This window comes from Anser anser (assembly GCF_964211835.1).
Source record: "Anser anser genome assembly, chromosome: 14".
Lineage (NCBI taxonomy): Eukaryota > Metazoa > Chordata > Aves > Anseriformes > Anatidae > Anser > Anser anser.
In genome coordinates, this window is record NC_139735.1 from 16,836,791 (window position 1) to 16,851,483 (window position 14,693).

Sequence of the window (14,693 nt, forward strand, 5' to 3'; positions counted from 1 at the left end):
TAGTACCAGACCGATACAGAGATATCTATTTTCAGCATTTTACAGAGCAATAGTAGAACAATTTTGAATGAACTACTCCCTAAGCTGAGGAAGAAGGGAAAAGGTCAATAAACAGAATGAAAATCCCCCTAATTTGATCCATTTGCTGACAACAAACACAGATTGGGCAAACTACCAGGCAACTCTAACAGAACTAGCAAGGTTAATGGAGCTGCTGCTATAACATATTGTAGATCTAGTAGTGTCAGTGGCGATAGTGGTAATGTTGTAAACACAGTTTGTTTTCCATCTGGTGAGTGGTATATGCCCTTGATAAAAGGGTGCTGCATTATGCAATTTTCTCCCAAGTTTATTTACTCCTAAAAATATATAATGGTTTTAACAGACGTATAGAGAGACAGGACTTCTGTTTTTAAAGCATTCGTATAAAATATTTCCTGAGGAAGCCTATGGACAATACTAAATAAAAATATAAAATAAAATAAAATAAAATATAAAATTAAATTAAAAATAAACTAAAAATATTTTTACAATATGCATAGGGGCCTTTTTGTTGTGTGTTTTTGTTTATTTGTTCATTTTTGTGAGGACCAAGCCCAGTTCAACTACTTCTGCAGAGAAGTCAATGTGAATGCTGGCCAAGTTTGGAATGGAAAATAATATTTTACATTTATATTTCTCCTGCACACTTTACAAATTACTTACAACACCACTGTGAAGCTATCAATAAAACTATGATGGATCTATGTTCCTAGGTAAATTAAATCAATGGACAGCCTTCCCTTCATTGCAGCAGATTTCAGATCAGGCCTTGAGAGATCACTGATACAAAAATAAAGGTACCTTTCAGCAGCACTTCGTGCTGATGTGCAGGAGTTGAGAGTCTCATTCAACTTCATCCTGCAGTCTTAAGGATAAACATGGCTGAGCATATAGTTTTAATTCTCTTAATCAGTGTTTTTAACGAATATTCTGGTTAAGCCTTGATCTGAAATATAATCACTCTTTTCATCAAAATATTTACAAGAGAAAATGTGGGACCTTGAAGATTCATGTTTGAATTGTGCATGGTATCTATGGTTACGATGTATTATAGATGGTAAGGAATACTAACACACTGTGTGAAGTAGAAAGAACTGCAATCAGAAAGAATAAGACAGCCTAAAGGAGATAATACATTGCCTAGAAAAATGATGTGTATATTGGAGAAAGCTGGTATGGGGGAATCAAGCACAAAGGGGGAAAAAACGCATGCAAATAGTCATAAGCTGGCATTATAAATGTGAAACAGAACTTCTGGAATTGTGAAATGGTCACAGGGACAAGCGTACCCAAAGGTGGTAAGATGCTTAAGAAGGCAGGGCAAGATGGCTTTGCTGATCCTCTGGTTCCAGTCTAGTACTGAGTATGTGTTAAGTTACACACATCCTAGTTTCAGATGCTAGCACAAGTCCCAGGTCAGGTGCTACTGGGGAGGAATGGCTGTCTTTGTCACCAAGATACCACCTTGGTGAGCTAGTCTTGTCTGCTATAAATCTTGCTAACAAGACTATGAAATGCTGAAAAACAATGAATAACCAAAATGCTTGACATTTGCTGTAAAAGTGTTCTGAATGGGAATGAAGGGTCTTTTACCTGAAGACTATGCTCTACTGGAAGTATTCAGACAACTGCACACAAAAATGCCCGTTAAGTCACCAAATGTTGAGTATTAATTTGATTTTAACTTCTCATAGCAATTACCTATTTCTGCTGACAACCATTTTGAATAAACTGTACTGAATGACAGTTCATAAGCATCTACACTTCACAGATAATGCCCAGTTGGGTGAGTGAATACCTGTCAAGAAGTACACCAGCTTCTAGATTGTTCAGAGGCAGGAGACAGGTTTTTTTCATAAGAAACTACTACAAATTCTTACTGGTTTTACAGAGAAGGCTATACTTTGCAAGCACAGGATGTTTAGTAGGATCTTTTCTGATTAAACCACAGAGTACTGCATGTAAAGGGACAGGAAATCACAGTGGGTCTTCTATTTTATGGCTTCCCCCGAATCTGAGGAACTCTATTTCTTCTTGAACATGAAAACACAGAAAAATTATTTCTTAATGACATTAATTAATCTATGTATATACCAACACATTTGGAGGAGGTGCAGAATCCAGGTTTAAGTTTTAAAATTTATATTGTTAAATTTATTCAGTCCATTATGAGTGATAGACAATTTAATGTAAGAAAGGTAAAAAGACATGACCGTTGCAAAGATTAATTCCATCCCACATGAACTACTACCTGTGACCTACACTATCTCAAAGATTACACTGCAGAACCATAGCAGACTTGTGAGTTGCCATTCTAAAATTATCAAAACACATATCGCAGCACTTGTTACACACCAGATCACTGAGCCATAAGCAAGTCTTTTCATTAAATATTCATTTCTACAAAAGATTTTTTTTTCCTGAAATAGAAATTTGGTGACAACTTCCTCGTTTTCAGCAAACCTTAATCACCATTTTTTCCACCTCAAGCATTTTATTATGTAGCAGTGGTAAAATATAAACTTTTCCAATTCTGCATTCTCCTCTTCCCTTCTCCCCCACCCAGTGAAACAGAGCTGAAAGAAAAACAAGTTTCAGAAAGTAAACAACACTGTCTTACTAGCCCATATTTCCCACTGGAGAGGGTGAAAAACTGGAGTGTGAAATGACATACTAAAGTAAGTGAGTGCAGTTGGAAAGAAAGGGAGAGTTAAAAAGGAGAGCAAAGCTCATGTTAAAAGTTCTCAAATATTCTAGTGAAAAGGCAAAAAAAAAAGATATAATGAAACTGCACATGAAACGTGTCTGTGTTCTCTCAAACATTCTGAACACACACAAACAGTACAAGTTCAAAAATTTAGTTCAATTTAACTATATATATACATTTATATATATATATATATTTTTTTTTTTTCCTCAGGGTTAGAAGAGAAAAATCCAAACAGGGTTTGATGGTTATTATATTTCTTTCTTGATAGAAAGTATCAGATCTGTTTCTGAAGAAGCTTTAAAGAGAAGGATGCAAACCACTTCCTTAACTGGAGGAGCTCAGGATTTCACGCTCATCCTTCAAACACTAAAGTAACCTTTTACTTTAAATTTTCAGGAATATGCTACGTAGACTTGTTTAGCTGACAGGTTGTGTATTCTAGTATTTAATCGCCATTTAAAAAAGAATTTTTGAAAATGTTCAATTTCCACTGCTACACCTAGCGTAAAAAGCGCCCTCCTACTGAGAGGCTGCCATAGGAAAAGAATTTCCCAACAATTCTAACTCGATGTTATTGACAACAGCCCTTCCCCCCAATTCTACGAAAAGTTTTTATAGTGTTATTGCAAAATAATATGAACGTGAATATGGTGTTCAAATGATAGTATGTCATCTCAGACAGATATCAGAGATACAGAAGACATATTCAGGTTATATATACACCAAATATTTATGTTTCACTGCTGTTATTATGTAGCGGTTGCACTACAAGTGCCAAAAGTCACCAGCAATGATTAGGAGTATACGGCACTGGAGCTATTTAAGCAACTAAGATAAATACACCCATGGTAATAGGTTACTGCTCACACACACAGCATGCATTAGCTTTTGACCTGATAAGCGTGTAGTTTAAAATAGTTAAGACAGAGAAAAACGTAAATGAGATGTATTATTATTACATAGCAAAATGAAGCTTACCCAGTAACAGGACCCTGAGAAGCCCAAGAGACAAACCCGTATTACCTGAATTCATTAGTACTTTTACTTATCATGTTTCTCTAAACATATGATTACACTAAATTACTCTACTTTTCTCAAAGTATTTGTAATGATGTGCTAGCTGTCGTGTCCCTGTGATGATGCAATTGGCTAGGATACCAGTCTTTCCTCTGAAAACCCATTTTCTTTCCCGTCCCGCATTCCTGCTTCTGCTTTTAAACAGGAAATCTACTTCTAGCAATAAGCAGTTTGTGCAAAATAGCTACTGGAAAACAACTGCTGATACCACCTCTTTTTTTTAAAAATCAAGAATGATCAGTAATTTGTTTCAATTACCTTAAGAATATAAAATATTCCCATGTATTTAAAGCCTCTGGATCTAGGCTATTTGAGCTTGCTCTGTACTTAAAAAGTGACAATACAAAAGAGGAAAGCATTTCATGACATATGTACCTTTAAAAAAAAAACACGCCAACTTTCAGGCCCTGCAAATGCTGCCACGGTATCAGACATGGTAAGTGTAAAATGTGTTGCCTGTCTACAAATTGAACTCTTCTGGATACAAAATTTTTATTGTGTGTATACAGCACACAATACAGTCAGGTTTTTTGATACTAAATAGTAATTTCTATTGCTACAGAAATAATAATTTTATCTATGCCAAAATACAAAGGGAATAGCATCACAAGTGATTGTTAGGTTATGTTCTAACTTTTCGTCATTTAATACTGGATATTTTTCCCACATACATGGAAGATTTTAGGTTCGTAATACTAATGAAGTAACTATTTGTTTAAAGATTTAAGTTTAGAAATTGAACCAAAAACTAGTGATATTCAGGAAATCAAGACTTTCACCCCACTGTATATTCACGGCAGTCACTGTTGAGATTTCACATCTAAAATATACCTGAATTCAACTGCAACTGAAATATTTTTAACATTCCTAGTTATAAGCTACACAGTATTCCACAGAACTGTGACTTCCCATAGGTAGTTGCTACTTTGCATTTGAACAGCCTTTTCACTGGGTGGAGTAACCACACATACGAAAACCCCAAGATATTTTCAGAATGCCAATACAAAGTAAGAACTTAATTATTTAACTTTGGTTGTACTTATGGGAAGCAAATAGTAGTCTCTGCACTTCTGCTAAAATACTTCCATTACTTAAAAAATAATTATTTACTCACAGGTTATCTTAAGATTTCTCTGAAATTATTTCCAAGAGCAAGGGCTGAAAACCAAACCTGAAGCATTTTCATGTTTCCATCTACTTCTTATCAATATACTATTTGTTGGGTTTGGAACATACTGATTTCCTTGGCATCTGCATTTTTACTTGCCTTCCAACAGGTGTCCAACTTGAACTAAACAAGAGTGACATCTCCAGACTAAGTTCACGGAAATCTAAATTACTGCACCTCATGCAAATAAACACCATGCTTCATCTACCCCATAAAATTTGGAATCCATTTCCCATTCCAGGGCTTTAGCTTTCCAGTTACTTAAGTTTTCCAGCAGATGGAAGGTGCAACATATCTGTTGGATATTTTATGTTCAGTAACTCTACTGTAATAAATGGAAATCCTCTTTGAAATTGAATGGGGAAGACATTCCTATAGAGTACGTCGCTTCCAGACAATGTTCTGCTAATTTTTTAATGCAATTATTATTTTGATTTACAATTGTTCTGAAGGATATTTTGTTAATCACTTTTCACTTATGCTTTGTTACAAGGAAAATCAGCTCTAATTCTATAAAAGGACTATTTTACATGTATTTATTACTGTGATGCATAATTTTACACAATGAAACTGTTTGACCTACACTAACCACAAGTATTACCTGTGATGTGGAAAGCATTCATATCATACCTTGCTTTAGGTTAGTCAAATACTTTCTTTAAACCGAAATGTTCCTCTTTCCCTTTGTTCAAAATTTTAATCACCAGTATTTTATTTAAACTGGATTAGATATACATTGTGAACAAGGCATAAACAACGTTGCATCTTGTTTTTAAAACTTCTTGACATCAGAACTCCTAATGAGCTTGATGGATCTTATTAACTAAATATTAATCATACATTTATTGATCTTAATATATTCAGATTGCTATTGACTATACAGGAAAGAGATTTGTGTTCACAAAACACATTTTTTCATTTAAAATGATTGTTTCTTTCTACTTCTTCCTTTAATATTGCATGAAGTCTTAAACTACCTCTTTAGACAACAGTCATTTGTAAAGCAGGTAACACCCAGAATGTATCTCCTTGATAACTGTATTTTCCAAAGAATAGGGTAATTGCAAATATTCTGTAATATACATATATATTTCTCAGTTTATCTTTGATTCATGGATCAACAAAAGAGTAATTTAATGAAAAACTGTCTAAAGTAAGAACCACCCATCACAAACCTGTCTAGGCTTATAGTCAACCGTTATTTTATTCCTTACATAGGTAATATTGGGCTTGATTTTCCAACAGTCCTAATAATCTTACAGATAACTCTGAAATTTACATGCTATCTTTACTTTGACGACCTTGAATAATGAGAAGTTATGCATATTTTCAGGATTCCAAACTTATGCCTCCTAGGCACAAAGATACAAACACTTTCTGTGTGGTTCATAATCATCAACTTCCTTATTTACTCGTTTTTAACTCTGCAGTTCTTCTTGGAGTTTCATGCTGCTCCTGGACTTCCTCAGAAAAGGTGTTTGTATAAATATTGCAATCATACTAAATTTCCTTATATAAAAACTTATTTAAACATGGCCTGCATCAAAATTAGTGTGGCCAGCAGGACTAAGAAGTGATTGACCCCTTGTACACTGGTGAGACCACACCTTCAATATTGTGTCCAATTTTGGGCATAACGTTTATGACAGACTGATGAAATTCAGGTTGTTTAGTCTGCAAAAGAGAAGGCTGAGGGGAGACCTCATCACTCCCTACATTTACCTGAAAGGAGGTTGCAGGTAAGGTGTTGGTTTCTTTTTTCAGGTCCCAGTTGATAGGACACAAGGAAATGGTCTCAAGTTGTGCCAGGGGAGTCTCAGATTGGACATGTGGAAGACTTTCTTCATGGAAAGAGTGGTTAAGCATTGGAACTGGCTTCCTTGGAGGTATTTAGGAGACACGTGGACGTAGCACTAAGGGACATGGTTTAGTAATGGGAGTACATAGGTTGACAGCTGGACTTGAAGGTCTTTTCCAACCTAGATGATTCTATGATTCTGTATAAGGCAAAATAATTTCCAAAGCATAAGTCAAATTTAAACTGTTAAAAAAATAATCTGAACTGTACGTTTTCTTTGCTATGCATAACACTAAATTTGAGGATTACTAGAAACCTCAAGCCACCTTATGACACTGATTTACCAGATGACTGAAACTGCAAACTAATGTTATCTGCATATCTAAGTGCTACTCATCGAAGAAAGGTCACCATTTATTCCAGTTACATCTACTACTAGATTAAAAACTAAATTTACATCTTATAGGAAACTGAATCAAAGAGTCTTAATGAACCAGTATTTAAAGCCTAATTCAAAGTTTATTCCATCTCATAGAGATGTTCTCCGGATTTTATTGGCTTCAGAGAATTTTGGGGAGCAGTTTCACAACAGGTTTGAGATGATTTAGGAATACCCAACACTGCTGTTCACCTGACAGTCTGGCTACATATTTCCATACTTCTTTCTCCTTTGTACTGACAATATTGACTGCACAATTGCACAGTAATATCAAACTCAAAACTATTCCTTATTATACAGTAAGAACTGAAGTTATTAGGGTTTCTGAATGAGAGTTTGCGGACAGGAAATTGAGGGGGTAGTGGTGATGTTTTATAGTTTGTGGTTTGCTTCCCCTTCCCCCCCCCCCCCCCCCCCCATTGGGCTATTGCACACTTGCAATTTCCCATATAAGTAGGGAGAAGGAATCCAGGGTCAGAGGTGGGGGAATCAAAGCTGCCGTTCTGACTGCAACACAGGCTGAGAATGGTCTATGCCGATCTTGAGACCATACCTAAAGGTATCACTGCCAAGATATTCATGCCATCATTTCCATATACCATTTGGCGTTGATTCACTTTTAATTAGTTTTTGGATGTGATAGATCATGCTTTCAACTACTAGGCACACTACCATATCAAATTTTAGAACCATTAGAAAAAAAAAAAAAACGTACTACAAAAATATGAACTTCAGACGCCAGAAGTGGAGAAATAAGCATAGGAAATTTCATTCCCACTTCCTTTGTGTTTCAAACATGCTGTTTTCCAAAGGCAAACATGAAAAAGCAAAGTCGTGATGCTTTGGCCTCAATGGTTTTTCATCTATTTTCTCACATTGTAGAAGTCCGAGTCCTAACTAGCAGAATGTGGAATCTTGCATTTATTTACTTATTTATTTTTCTAATTTCCAGCAAGTGTTAAGGATTTTGTACAAAGAGCAACACTAGAGTGCACGCATCCCACCTTATAACCGTTAACGGACAAAAAGACACTTCTAGGTGATCAGAGAATGAATTTGAGAGCTTCTCTCTGCATACCTGAAATCTGAATCCAGATTTGGATTTACAGCCAAATCTGTCATAACTCCCAACCATTCCAGAATATTTTGCAATACAGCTCCTTATTCCATCTGTTGTGGGAATTCAGAGGGGTTGCATCTGCTCTATTTTATAGAGAGCTCTTCTATTGGAACAGGGATGAGCACTGCTTTTCGACTCTTTGCACTGACTTCAGAGCAATTAGGTCTCACCCAAATGGAGGTGCAAGAGGTAGGGATTTGCCTGGGATCCTAGACTTCCTCTGTCCAGTCCTATTAGTAGGAAATACAGTAAAGGGGTGACACCTACAAACAAGGAGCTACTGAATTCCTTGGATGGAAAAGATGTGTTCTGTGCCAGAACAACAATCATAATCACAGCCAATAGATGTAAAATGACAAGTGTCCTTAAATTCTGTTCTCTTCTTTAATTAAGTTTCACCCATGGTTTGAAAAAAAATCAATAGCACCACATCTTTATGCTTGTTGATCCCATTGTAAACTGAGGTGGCAGAGACTGTTATAGACAACTTGTAAGTGCCTTTGTCCTGCAAAGTCTGTACTTTATAATGCAATTTTGCATCTAGCACCAATCTCCACACGCACACAAATGCAACAAAAATACACCGAGAATTCTCATGTCTGCATGTGTACTGAGTTCATCACAACAACACTATGCTAAGCTGCAAAAAAATAGAGAAATTTTTTGAACTGTTTTGAACATCAAACCAATTAATACAAGTAACAAATTCTACACAATTTTTTCTTCACAATGTTTATATGCAATTTAGATTCAAAAATAATGTCATACTGCTTACCAATCTTTTCTTCTATTCTCTTCAAGACTGGTGACTATTCACTCATTGAGTAATTCTAAAACAAACAAATAAATAAATAAATAAATAAAAAGGATAATTCAGGAGTACTTATTTTAGGCACCAAGGTCATGTAAAAGTTGCTTTAAATACTCTCAATTCAGCATTTCTCACATGCATTTAAAGAAAAAAAACAAACAACTGTTGAACAGTGTTCTACAACTTACTGTACGTTTCCCCATAACCAAAATCACTGTAATGGATTTCAACGTGTGTATGTAATTCAACATCCACTTCTACAGTTGTCTTTATTAAGACTTTATTAAGTACATCACCTACATGTCTGTTCCCTACGGTCTCTGTGCAGGTATGCATCACAATTAGAACTATCCACAACTTGGTGTTCCTAAAATTTTTATAATGGAAATAAGAGTTCAGAGTATTAAAAAACAGAGGATGGGGACTGCATACATTCAAAGCAGTCTTATTGCAGTTATGTTTTTCTGGTGCTTTCTACACGAATGTAGACAATGCAGCTCCTGCCTAACACTGTCTATGACAGTTATATCCAAAAGAAGTTCATTTCAAGATCAAGTTAGAAAAACTCAAAGCACATCCTGAAGACAAAAATAAAAACTAAAATTAATAAAAAAATCCACCCTGTTTCATAGGAAAATCTTAAATATTTCTTCACATTTTGTGACAAAATGTCAAATATATGTACACAAATATATATACACTGTCCTTATATATCTCCTTTACAACTATTTTCTTTGTTTTCTTTCATTACACAATTTAATTACAGAATTTCAAGGATCAGTTCATTAACAAAAGCTTCATACACAGCTTAATTTAGCTTGGATTTAGATCGCACAGAGAGCTATCTTTTCTAGCTATCATGAGGGCTTAAGGGAAAGTTTTGATTTATTTTTTAGCCTCTGTGCTCCCCACAAATGGAGAGCTGACAAGAGCTGTTTACAGTGACAAGGAGGCTGGCAAAGCTACTTTTATTTCATACAAAAAGGTAAAATAGCAACTACAAAGAAAAGCATTTAAAGAGTAAAATGATTTTGTATACAACACTGTTCTGTGGCAATTAAGAGTTTCATTTACAGCAGATTGTTACCAAAGTAGTGCCAACACTATTTATTAATTAAAGGTGTTTTTTCATCGTTAGCTCCTTTGTGAAGAAAGTGAGAATTAGCCTACTGTTTCTGGGGAATTACAGTTTTCTAATCATTTTTAAAATGAGGGCGACTAGTTCTGCCACCTGTGTGCCCTGCAAACATTCTGCCTCTTATACATGCCAAAAATTCTGACAGCTCCTTCAGACTGTCTACACATTACTTTAAATATTTCTGTATAGATTTTGAATTGTTTTGTACATCAACCAAAATCTGTGCTGGTGTTCTTCTAAAGCAACTCTGCTCTTTGCTTTCAAAAGAACATGTTGTTTCATTCCCCTAAAGAAGCTCAGAACATCAAGGAAAATAACATCAAGTGATAGTGGGTTCAAACGTATTTCTAATCTTTACAACCCTTCAGTACTTACATTAAAAAAAGTGAGGCATAATTTATTTCTGATGAAACAGAGTTGCTCAGCTTTCTGCTAATAGGATCCTCAGGGCAAAAGGGGTAGGGAAAGCACTGATAAAAGAAAAGAGCTTCATTTTACTGTTTTTTGCTAGTCTGGAAACAATAAATTAATAATAGTGTTTACTCTGATTATAGTTGATTTAGGATAAATTGTTCTCATTTAGCAAATGGGGAAATGAAATTCAATGCCCAAGGGACTGAGAATATAAATCTATGCCAATGGCTACAATTGAAGATACATTTACAGACTCATTCTGAATTCCTGGATTATTTCCAGTCATTGCTGATAGCAGGGAGGCTGATATCCTAGTACTATTTAACCAGTTTACTGATCCAAGTAGGCGCTCCCTTCCTCGTTCCTCTCTTTGCTTCCTCTTCTGCTCTCCTCATGTCCGTCATGACTTATTTTCTTTTATATATATTTTTTAATCCTTGAAGGGTCACTAGTATTTAAGTTTCTCCTCCCTCTTTTGGGGAAAAGAGGGTACAGTTCTTTCTCAGCAGTACACCTATATTTTGATACTGTTCATCTGAAATTCTTCTTTGGCCAATTCTTAATTAATTACAAGTGAAATGTAACAGACAACCTTAAAATGGCATGCTGTCACATTTAAAAAACAAACAACAACAATAAAAAAACAGTACTTCTCAGAAGAATCATTATGAAAGTAACAGAAACACCATTACTCAGCTGAGAAGATAGCCTGAACTAAGTATACTATTAGAAGTGCTTTCATTTCTTCAAAGTGCTGCATTATCATCATACTTCCTGTGCTTGGAAATAATGAAAGAGGATACACAACACGGCATTGAAGCTGATGGCAAACGGCAAAACCTTCAGGCTAGTATTGCAATTCCTACTATGGAAGTATTACCATTTATTACCACTCATTAAATTTTAATTTTATAGAACATCTTTAAAAGGTCATTTTTAAAACGGGAGTATTGTAGCCAATATTACTGACTAGTTAACCGCTCTGAGAACACAAATCCTCACAGATATGTTGCTCTGAATTATTAAAGCATAAATCTGATTAATTTAGCTTTGTTTTTTAATAAAAATATTTATTGTTTTCAAATTTAACTAGCACAACCATTTGTTGTGGTGACCTTGATCTTTAAAACTACATTCTGTTACTATGATGGTGTTTGACTAAGTATTCACTACCTCACATTTATTGTATTATGACATGTCATGTACCTTAACGTTTTAGTTCCTATTTTCCTAAGTACTACATTTATCATCAAAACACAGTGTATGGAAGCAATGAATGTCAGGAAAAAAAAAATTCAAACCAAAGACTAGTTTAGAACACAAAAAAAATGGATACCTAAACTAGCCTCCAGAGTGCCCATCGGTCTTATTCCATCAGCTTATTAATTATCTGATTGTTAACATTCTGTACAAGCTGATGGTGCTTAGCAATCTATTCTGACAAACATTAGTATCAAAATGAGCTTAGCAGAACTAGTGCTTACAAGTGTGCAGGGCATCGCTGCTTCCTACATAAGCCATCAATGCAACTAATGTGGCCCACAGGCCTAGGGAAGTGCTTGTCCCCCTATGCTCAGCTCTGGTCAGCCCTCGCCTCAAGTACTGTTGACAGTTTTGGGCCCCTCATGACAAGAGGGTTCAGAGAAGAGCAATGAGGCTGGTGCAGGGACTAGAAAACAAGGCCTGTGAGGAGCAGCTGAGGGAGCCGGGGCTGTTCTGCGTGACAGGAGGCTTCAGCGAGGTGCATGTCGGCCTCTTGTCTCGGGGAACAAGTGATAGGATGCTGGTAACAGCCTAAAATTGTGCCAGGGGAGAATTAGATTGGAAATCAGAAAGAAATTCTTTACGGAAAGCATTAAGAAATTGACCGGGCATTGAAATGGGCCACCCAGGGAGGTGATGGAGTCCCCCCCCAGCGGTGTTTAAGAGATGTGATGCTTAGGAACATGGTTTAGTGGTGGAGTTGTAGTGTGAGGTGGGTGGTTGGACTTGATGGTCTTAAAGGTCTTTTCCATTCTAAATGATTCTGTGTTTCTAATAGATATATCCAACACACTTTTTCACATGAGTGTGAATCACAAGTGTAGAGAAGATCAATTTTAACCCTTGAAGAATAAAATTTTAAATTGCTGAAACTCAACTTCTTTCCTGCTAATTTACAGTCATACATGTGAGATATAACTTGTTCTGACAGCTTCTCCTTGTTGGTGTGAAGATTGTGCTGACTGAAGGCTCTCAGTGGCTTTCAGCACCCTCGATTATGGTTTTTAAATGATTCAATAAAGACACAGTGGGATAAATTCAATATACTTCCCAGTGGCTATGTTTTTACTTATGCAATTGCTGGAATTATCTCCTTTGAAGGATATTCCTTTTTCAAACTTGGATGCTTAACGAAATGATAGAACTATATGCAACAAAAACATTTTTCTAGTCCCTCCTGTTAACTTGACCAAAGCAGTGGAAGACACGTTGCTGCTCTCTAGATGAAATACCAGCTATGACCTCAACTGGACAGAGTATGTACCATATTGCTGGGCTGGACAGCAGTAGCCAGAAAGCATGTTATTTCCACAAGGAGAAAAATGAAAAACCCCAGACAAAAAGTGACCTACTGATGTCACAGAACAAACCCATGGACAGAACATGTGTAAAGTCTAACCTACAACTCTTATTTCTTGTCCCATCAACAGGAACACACTACCATAAGAATGTTCCTTTAAGTATTTTGATACAGGTTTCTTAAAAATTCAGGACAAATTTCCTAATGGATAACACTATAAGTTTATTCATCTACTTTTGGTGACAATGCCTTTTAGAATCCTACTGAGGACTACATCATCATACCAGGAGGCAGACTGAAGATTCTCTAAACCATGAGTAAATTGCTTAAGATATGCCCTCATCATACTCTTATCCTCACCACAACTTATATTTCAGAAGGAAAGTGTAATATAACCAAGACTAAAATAGAAACAAAACTGTGAAAACAGAAAAAGCTCTACAGTCAAATAGAGGTTTCTTCATAGGATATTCAAATCAGACATTTAAAAAAGAAAGCTATAATAAATTATTACATTTAGAAACCGTAGTAAACAACATCAAGATTACAAGGTATATATTACATCTTCTCTTTCAGTATAAGTAACATATTTATAACACTCTGTCAAAAGACCTCTGTCAAAGCAAAGAGATATCCACAACAGATGTATATGCCTACCTTTCATCAACTAGTCTTGGTAACACCTTGTTAGCTGCCACTGAGGTCAAAAATCCATGCATCTTTAATTTTCAAATTTTCTCAAGGTTCTAAGCACATACTTCAGTATCACCAATTTTCAAGGTTTAGGTAGGACTATAGAGTTTTAAAGATTAAGGTCTATACCAATCAGATATTAAGCATTCCTCTATTCAAGTTTCCTCAGAAGATCAATCCAGTAATGAATTTCAGCACAGTAGCAAACTTTTTTTTTTTTCAATGCATAGCCAGAGAGTGCCAGGACAGTAACACAGCCTAGCAAATAGTTGATACACACACACGCACACACAAAGGTCACAGGATACCTGGATTAATAATGTTTACTCTGACCAGATTAAAACACCAGATAGCAACCTGCTCCCAGGAAGAACTAAGAGGTGTATGAGCTACTCTTTATAGTAAACATCTTCAGTCCTTAAAACTGAGGGTATTCCAGAGTGCTACAAGTCTAACTTGAGATTCAGTGGAACACACAACTTGAGTTCTACTCCTCAAACTGCCTCCACATTTACACTAAAATTACAGTGGACTTGTTATGAAGTGCTTGAGGTAGGCATATCAAATACAGCTATGTCCTACCATTAAATGTCATCTTTAGATGCAAAATTTGCCTACTGTTATTTCATCTTGTAGGTGAAGATAATAGTTCAAAAGCTATGAAAAGCCTGCTCTAACAAGTTCAGTTTGACAGAAACATCACATTACATTAAAAACAAT

The 14,693-nt window shown here is 35.8% G+C and overlaps 1 protein-coding gene across 31 annotated transcripts in view; it reads right to left on the minus strand.

Moving 5' to 3' along the window:
• The window catches only part of TENM2 (teneurin transmembrane protein 2), a 1,465,234-nt gene that overhangs the window by 971,041 nt on the left and 479,500 nt on the right, over positions 1-14,693 (minus strand). For 29 of the 31 annotated variants that reach the window (XM_083799339.1, XM_083799310.1, XM_083799353.1 and 26 more), the window contains one exon: positions 9,130-9,184. The exons of 1 other annotated variant lie outside the window; for it this stretch is intronic. The gene's annotated coding sequence lies outside the window, so the exon portion shown is untranslated. Of the gene's footprint in view, positions 1-9,129; positions 9,185-10,678; positions 10,725-14,693 lie in introns of those variants that run through there. One more of the 31 variants, XM_083799328.1, reaches the window with a different exon arrangement.